Consider the following 9,131-nt stretch of genomic DNA (forward strand, 5'->3'; position numbering starts at 1 on the left):
AAGATGGTCCTCTCTCTTGCAGGGAACATGGAAGGAGACCCGAATCCAGCCGTCAGGCTCAGGAGAGCTGAGACGGCTCTCAGACAACCAGGGAAGCCCCGAGGGGTTGGAGTTGGGTGAGCATTACACTTGAAGCTACTCAAGGAAGGAGGGTGCAGGCAACAAACAGACGATTTTGACTGACATTCACATGAGATAAGACACAAACCACTCAACATCACAGTAATCTAAGTCTATGCCCCAACCACTAACACCAAAGAAGCTGAAGGTGAATGATACTATGAAGACCTAGAAGACCTTCTAGAACTAACACCAAAAAAAAAGATTTCCTTTTCATTATAGGGGACTGGAATGCAACAGTAGGAAGTCAAGAGATACCTGGAGTAACAGGCAAGTTTGGCCTTGGAGTACAAAATGAAGCAGGGCAAAGGTTAACAGTTTTGCCAAGAGAACACACTGGGTCATAACAAACACTCTCTTCCAACAACACAAGAGATGACTCTACACATGGACATCTCCAGATGGTCAATACTGAAATCAGATCGATTATATTCTTGCAGCAAAAACAAGACCTGGACCTGACTGTGGCTAGATCAGGAACTCCTTATTGCCAAATTCAGACTTAAGTTGAAGAAAGTAGGGAAAACCACTAGACCATACAGGTATGACCTAAATCAAATCCCTTATGATTACACAGTGGAGGTGACAAATAGTCACGAGATCAGATCTGATAGGGTTTCTGAAGAACTATGGATGGAGGTCCATAACACTGTACAGGAGGCAGTGACCAAAATCATCCCAAGGAAAAAGAAATGCAAGAAGGCAAAGTGGTTGTCTGAGGAAGCTTTACAAATAGCTGAGGAAAGAAGAGAAGTTAAAGACAAAGGAAAAAGGGAAAAATAGACCTACCTGAAAGCAGAGTTCCAGAGAATAGCAAGAAGAGATGAGAAAGCCTTCCTAAGTGAACAATGCAAAGAAATAGAGGAAAACAATAGAAAGGGAAAGACTAGAGATCTCTTCAAGAAAATTAGAGCTACCAAGGGAACATTTCATGCAAGGATGAACACAGTAAAGGACAGAAATGGTAAGGACCTAACAGAAGCAGAAGATATTAAGAAGAGGTGGCAACAATACACAGAAGAACTGTACAAAAAAGGTCTTAATAACCCAGATAACCATGACGGTGTGGTCACTAACCTAGTCAGACATCCTGGACAGTGAAGTCAAGTGGGCCTCAGGAAACATTACTATGAACAAAGTTAGGAGAGGTGATGGAATTTCAGCTGAGCTATTTAAAATCCTAAAAAATGATGCTGTTAAAGTTCTGCATGCAGAAAGTCAGCAAATTTGGAAAGCTCAGCAGTGGCCACAGGACTGGGAAAGGTCAGTTTTCATTCCAATCCCAAAGAAGGGCAATGCCAAAGAATGCTCAAACTACTATACATTTGCGTTCATTTTACATGCAAGTAAGGTTATGCTCAAAATCTTTCAAGCTAGGCTTTGGCAGTACATGAACTAAGAACTTCCAGATAAACAAATTGCCAACATTGGTTGTATCATAGAGAAAGGAAAAGAATTCAAGGAAAACATCTACTTCTGCTTCACTGACTACACTAAAGCCTTTATGTGGTTCACAACAAATTGTGGAAAATTCTTAAAGAGATGGGAATACCAGACCACCTTACCTGTCTCCTGAGAAACCTGTATGTGGGTCAAGAAGCAACAAAACTGGACATGGAACAAGGACTGGTTCAAAACTGGGAAAGGAGTATAACAGGCTGTATTTTGTCACCCTGCTTATTTTATGTGCCAGTGGCAGCCTGTTCATACAAAGGCCTATGAAGGCCTGGTGCACAACTGAGAAGACAAGAAATCCTCATGGCTCATCATGGTCACTCACTCACTCCAAGGATTCCACCCAACAGATACTAACTTTAAGCAAGATACTAACCTCAACAGGATACTAACCTCAAGCAGCTCCCACTGGATTAGTCCAAAATAAGCTTTAAATCTAAAGAATCAGACTGCCTACTGTCCAGGTCACAGCCTAACCCCGGGTACGCAGATACAATGAAACAAGGAGAAGCTGGCCTATGACTCCTTATGCGAGAGGCAAAAAGTGACACCTCTGCAGACATGGGGAGCCAGTTTCGGAATTCTCAGCTTCGGAGGAATGTCCAAAACGTTTCGTTCAGTTTTCCCTTCTACTGAAGATATCCCGAATTCCCAAGGTTTTTTTTTTTTTTTTCCTTTTAGTTGCTGCAACTAATCCCCATGCCGCAACTAAGACCTGGTACAAAGACAGAAAGATTTTTACCAGCGAGATATGGGCAACAGGCTTCTCACCTTGAGTCACGTGGAAAGTAGTGTTCAGGCAAAAGGGCTTAAAATGAAAGACAGTGCAGGTAGGTGTGTGTCTTCCTCGAAAGCGGACTATCCCAATAGGAGATCAGATTTTACGTTCCAGCTAAGAGAACAAGCCTCAGTCCCCGAAATCTCTTCCCACCTACAATGGATGAAGATTGGGCGACTTCGATTCGACGTATACTCTCCTGCTCCCGTTATCTGCAGCGCCAGGCTGCGGATGAGGCGATTCCCGGCGTCCCCAGCCCCACTCCAGCCCCGCGAGCCCCGCAGCGCCCCTCCTCCGCATTCCCCACTATCCAGCCCGCCGCAGCAGCGTCCCGGGGTCCACCTTGTTTCCACAGGCCAGCTTCAGCGAACCGAATGTGCCCCGGGTGCACAGGAACTTGAATACTTCCCAGAAGCAGCGCACATCGCTCCAGGCAGCAGGAGGTGCTGGAATCCGGGGGAGCCGTCGGGGAAGGCAGCGGCGCACACCTTACCCCAAGCGGCCTTTGGCCTTCCTGCCACGTGTGCGCTCGCCGCGACAGACACCAGGCTAGATCGAGAGAGTTCAGCGATTGGACGGCGGCCCCACGTGACGGGACGCTCACGTTGGTTGGGTGGCCAATAGAGGCTCAGCGAAGGCCTGGAGAGGCGGTTGCCGGCAGAGACGCTGGGAGCCTTGCCTCCATGGTATGCTGCTTTCCGCGTTAGGTTTAACTGCGCAGAACACTCCTGGCCAGATGTATGAGGTCGACTGTGGTACTGTGGTTGCTGTTGTGGAATAACTCTTCGTGGCCTAGCAGTTTGAATCCTTGTCGTTCGGTGTCAATATGGGCTTCCCCTCCCAGGTGTCGCCCCACATCTGTTCAATTGGACTGTGTGTTTTAACAAGTCTCCCGGGAGATCTACATGCGCCTTACATATGCTTGGGCACAGAGTGCCAGAGACCTGCAGACTCAGCAAGAAAGCGGACTTGGGTTAAGGCTTCTGACAATTCAAAAGGCCCGGATGTCCCAGTGCCCAATATCGTGAGCAGCTCATTACCGTTGCTACAAATGTTTGAGTAAACAGATTATGATTTGATGATAAAAGATAAAATTAAGAAACTTATTAATACGATGATGTTAACTAGAGCACCCTGAACTGGGACTATGGAGGGCAAGGAATACCTTATCCCACATTTATTTAAAAAGCAATGAAAACAAACCTCAGAGATGGCTAATGGACAAAAGATGATCCATTGAGTTCTGGGAGACCCACTCAAACTCTCCCTCAACTTCAGGGGCCAAAGTCACAAATTTAAGAGGCTACAGGGCCCAGGGAGGGAATATGAATGTGCAAAATTCCCCACACCAGTTAGAGTGAGACAGGAAGGACGGGTGTGGCCTGTGATGACCTAGGGAGTGAATATCTTGTGTCTTACGCCTTCTCTCCAACCTTCCCTCAGTCTCTTCCTCTCTTCACTCTGTCCATTTCTCAGTTAAACCAATGAGCTAATAATAATATATACTCTGCTGCTGCTAAGTCGCTTCAGTTGTGTCCGACTCTGTGCAGTCATAGACAGCAGCCCACCAGGCTCCCCCATCCCTGGGATTCTCCGAGCAAGAACACTGGAGTGGGTTGCCATTTCCTTCTCCAATGCATGAAAGTGAAAAGTGAAAGTGAAGTCGTGTCTGACTCTTAGCAACCCCATGGATTGCAGCCCACCAGGCTCCTCCATCCATGGGATTTTCCAGGCAAGAGTTACTGGAGTGGGGTGCCATTGCCTTCTCCAAATATACACTCTGGGCCAGGCCTATTACAGGCAGCAGAGATGCCAGGATGACTTAAGGTCCTGGCATTCCTCCAGTTTTGGCTTTTTGCAAAACTCAATTCTAACTCCGTCCTGAGCTGGCCTAAGGCTTTATCTCCTTTTCCTTTATCTGATTGACTTTATGTATTGAATTGTGGCCCCTAACAAGACGTTTTGAAGTCCTCATCCCCAGTACTTGTGAATGTGACCTTATTTGGAAACGGAGTTTTCTCATCCTGCAGCGGCTTGAAGCAGGATTTCAGTTGCCAGCCAGAGTGCCGTAATTCTAGGCTGCAGCAGGTACCTTCATGGTAATTGGAATCACTTTTATGAGGCATTTCTTCTGGCTTTTATGTGGCCAATCATCTTTCTTTGCCTGAAGTGAGTATATACCAGGCAGAGCAAGGTATATACTTGGTGTATCTCAGGGGCCTCCCATGTGTGAGCACACACCTCTTAGCCAAGATGGGTTCTAGCGGAGAGGCCTATGGGTAGGTTGCTATCACTTACATGAGGTGATGCCCTCTCCCTTTTGACCTCCGAGGAACTTTTCTGTGCATGTATAGTTGGGAAGGCCTCACTGACCTTGAGAATGAGAAATACGTGGTCTCTTATCTGCGCAGGGCTCAGCTCTTCTCTAAATCCTGCTACTTTGGAGTATCTGTCCACAGGGAATAATTCCAGCTGCTGAGCCTGGGGCCCATCTATCTCTTGCCTCAGAGTCATTGCAAATGTAGGCAAATTAAGGTCATTAGAGTGAGTCCTACTCTGACTAGTGTTCTTAGAAGGACATATGTACACCTATGGCTGATTCATGTTGTTTTGACAGAAAACAAAATTCTATAAAGCAATTACCCTTCAATTAAAAAACAAAAAGGAGACAGAGGTGGGAGAAAGCCACGTGGCCATGGAAGCAGAGACTGGAATCATACATCAAAAAACCAAGGGACCTTCTCCCGCCATTTGCCACTGAGGGCTGAGGCCTGAGGCTGCCGGAAGCAGATGAGCGGCATGACCGGCGGTGCCAACAGCAGGGACAGGGCTCACGCCTGGCCGCACGTGTTCCTGCTCCCTGCATTCTCAAAACGACAACATTTTTGAGATGGAAAACAGATTAGCGGTTGCCGGGATTAAAGAGTATTTAAAGGATGCTTCAAAGAAGATGAAAAGTAGGCTTGTGTTGGTAAAACTGGCTAACCCATGTTCAGGGGAAGGAGCCATTTACTTGTTCAATATGTGTCTACTGCAGCTTTTGAAATAAAAGTTTTCAAGGAAAAAAACCCATTCTTGGTTTATAAATGAATCAGTTCCATCAGGAGGTCTTCTTCACTTTGCCACACCTGTGGACCCGCTGTTTCTGCTTCTCCACTACCTTATAAAGGCCGACAAAGAGGGGAAGTTTCAGCCCCTGGATCAAGTTGTGATGGATGACATGTTCCCAGATTGCATCTTGTTGCTGCGACTTCTTGAACTTGAGAAGTTACTTTGACACATTACAGAAGAAAAAGAAATAGATATGAAGAAATACTGCAAGTACAGCAAAGAGAAGACATTAAAATGGTTAGAAAAAAAGGTTAATCAGACTATGGCAGCATTAAAAACCGATAAGGTAAATGTCAGTGCCTGGGTATAGTCTACTGCATTTTTCTCTGGTGGCCAGGTTTCCAGTGACAAGGAGGAGGATTATGTTTGTTATGCCCATGGTCTGATATCTGATTATATCCCTAAACAAGTGATGACATCTAAATATTTAAAGCTTCCAAAACCTCCAGCTTCAGTGCCGAACCCTCCATCAGAGAAAGCAAAGTTATCAGATGAGCCTGTAAAGTCAAAAGAAGATTACACTAGGTTTAATTCCAAAGACTTCAAGACTGTAAAGGAAAATAGCAAAATGACCACAGCTCAGAAGGCTCAGGCTAAAGTTGACAAGAGTGGAATGAAAAGTATTGATTCCTTTTTTGGTGCAAAACATGTTAAAAAAAAAATTAGATTTGAACCGTTGAAAGTGAAATTGAGCAAAAATATCTGCCTTCTTCATGTCCCACTTTCATCCTTCCTCCTTGCTGCTGTACTTCCGAACCCTTAATTATCACCTTTTGAAAAAAGATAGGATGAGGGCAATTTTCAGATTCACTCAAACATTTCTTTGAATTTTGTGTTTCCTGAATATGGGAAAAGTAATTGGGAAACATCATGGATTATATATAGCCTTTGGAATTTATTTGACATCATGAAAAGTAATCAAGTGAGTAGAATTAACCTTTAGCATCACAAATTCCTCAATAAACTGACATGTGACAATAAAACAAAAAACAAAAAACAAAAAACAAGGGATGCCAAGGGTTGCTAGCAACACCACAAGACAGGAATGAAACAGATTTTCCTCTGGAGCCCTCAGTCTTGACTTTGAAAAGCCCCAACTGAACCTCCGGTCTCCAGAACTGTGCAAGAATAAATTTGTTTTAAGCCATCTAGTCTATGATACTTTGTTGCAGCAGCCCTGGGGAACTCATAGAGATTGTTGATGAGTAACTAAATCAATCTAGAAAAGAAATGGAAAATTTTGTTCGAGCCAAAACTGAGGATTTATAATGTGGTCAAAACATCTCAGAAGGCTGAGAACTGTTCTACCTGTTAAAAGTCAAGGCACAGTTATATGTTTTTGAAGAAAGAGGGCTGTACATCAAATGATGTATTATTGACAGTTTAGATAACTGAGAACTAAACACCATGTGATCCCTTATGAAATCAAGAAGGAATATTATTTCAAGGAGTTGTCTTCCTGATGCTAGAATATTGTTTTTTTTTATGGCTGAGCAGCCATTTATGTCAATGGGGAAGGTTTGGCTGACGCACAATGCAGAATCAGGACAAAAGATGTCAAAGAACAAAGATTTTTTAAATTACATTTTTCTTGTCTTGCTATAAAATGTGAATTTTATTTCAGGAAGTGATAAGATTCAAGTTTCTTCACTGCCAGCCTCACTACACTACGTTCTCCCACCTCCAGGGCAGTCAGTGTCTGTATGTTACCTTACACTGAATTTTTGTTCATTTTTCATTTCTGTCTCTAGTATTATCTGTTGAGAATTCAACCATGCATCAGTTTTCTATTTATTTATTATTTTTGCTGCATCAGGACTTAGTTGCAGCACATGAGGTCTTCCTTGTGACATACAGGATCTTTCATTTTGGCGCAGGGACTCCAGAGCTCGTGGGTTCACTAGTCGTGGCGCACAGGCTTACCTGCTCCACAGCATGTGGGATCTTAGTTCTCTGATCCTGGTTCGAACTAATGTCCCCAACATAGGAAGGCGGATTTTTAACCACTGGACTACTAGAGAAGTTCCTGCATTAATTTTCTAAAATTGTTTTTCTGCAGCATGACTGAGGTATAATTTACAAACCATAAAATTAACCTATAGTGCAGGTAGTTTCATTCTTAGCAGTTTTATGGAGTTGTACAATCAGCTCCAAAAACCAGATGTACAACATTTCCATAATATCACAAAGTTTCCTTTTGCCCATACAGAAATTCCCACTCCCGCCTCCAAGCAACCAATTATTTGCTGTCATTTTTATGGACATTCACATAAACAGAATCATATAATATGTGGTCTTTTGGGTCCCTCTTCTTTCATTTAGTATCTTTTTCCCCCAAGGTTCATGCATATTGTAGTATATATCAGTTTTTTTTTTTTTACTGTCTATCATATGTAGAAAGTGTTCAATATCGTTAGTCTTTAGGAAAATATAAGTGATACAGTACTTCACACCTGAGAAGATGACTACAGTAAAAACCTGACAATAACAAGTGTGGAAGAAGATGTGGAGAAACTGGAGCACCCTACTAGTGGAAACATAAAAAAGCAAAGTTGAACGGTACATTTAGAAAACAGGCAGTATCTTTGAAAGTTAAACACACACTCACCAGATGACCCAGCAATTTCACCCCTAGGTATCTCAAGAGATGTGAAACGTATTTTCACACCAAGACTTACATGGAAGTATTTATAGCAGCATTATTCTTAGTAGCTTCCAACTGCCAACAGATCAAATTATAACTGAGCGCCGTCTGAGGATAGACCCTTCCTCTGCTTTAGCTCCTCCATAAGTACCTAGATAATAGAATCTGATGGCATACTTCCTGAGGTGTTTTATAGATACTAAACACCCTGCTAAATGGAAGGAGTTAATGACCATGAGTGCATAGCCCCTGACCTTCTGGCACCTAAGGATTGATAATGTGATGTGATAGCACCCTGTTACCTCACTATCAACCAATCAGAGTTCCTTTCAGTTCAGTCGCTCAGTCGTGTCCAACTCTTTGTGACCCCACGAACCCCAGCACACCAGGCCTCCCTGTCCATCACCAACTAACTCCCAGAGTTAACCCAAACTCATGTCCATTGAGTCAATGATGCCATCCAACCATCTCATCCTCTGTCATCCCCTTCTCATCCTGCCCTCAATCCCTCCCAGCATCAGGGTCTTTTCAAATGAGTCAGCTCTTTGCATGAGGTGGCCAAAGTACTGGAGTTTCAGCTTCATCATCAGTCCTTCCAATGATCACCCAGCACTGATCTCCTTTAGGATGGATTGGCTGGATCTCCTTGCAGTCCAAAGGACTCTCAAGAGTCTTCTCCAACACCACAGTTCAAAAGCATCAATTCTTCAGCTCTCAGCTTTCTTTATAGTCCAACTCTTACATCCATATATGACCACTGGAAAAACCATAGCCTTGACTAGATGGACCTTTGTTGGCAAAGTAATGTCTATGCTTTTGAATATGCTGTCTAGGTTGGTCATAACTTTTCTTCCAAGGAGCAAGCGTCTTTTAATTTCATGGCTGCAATCACCATCTGCAGTGATTTTGGAGCCCAGAAAAATAAAGTCAGCCACTGTTTTCCCATCTATTTGCCATGAAGTGATGGGACCAGATGCCATGATCCTGTTTTCTGAATGCTGAGCTTTAAGCCAACTTTTTCAC

At 43.6% G+C, this 9,131-nt stretch overlaps 1 pseudogene; it reads left to right on the forward strand.

The window, feature by feature from the left end:
- Positions 1-2,326: 2,326 nt before the first annotated feature.
- LOC104990178 lies at positions 2,327-6,227 on the forward strand (annotated as a pseudogene).
- The last annotated feature ends 2,904 nt before the right edge of the window (positions 6,228-9,131 follow it).

This window comes from Bison bison, unplaced genomic scaffold, assembly GCF_000754665.1.
Source record: "Bison bison bison isolate TAMUID 2011002044 unplaced genomic scaffold, Bison_UMD1.0 scf7180017864171, whole genome shotgun sequence".
Classification (NCBI taxonomy): domain Eukaryota; kingdom Metazoa; phylum Chordata; class Mammalia; order Artiodactyla; family Bovidae; genus Bison; species Bison bison.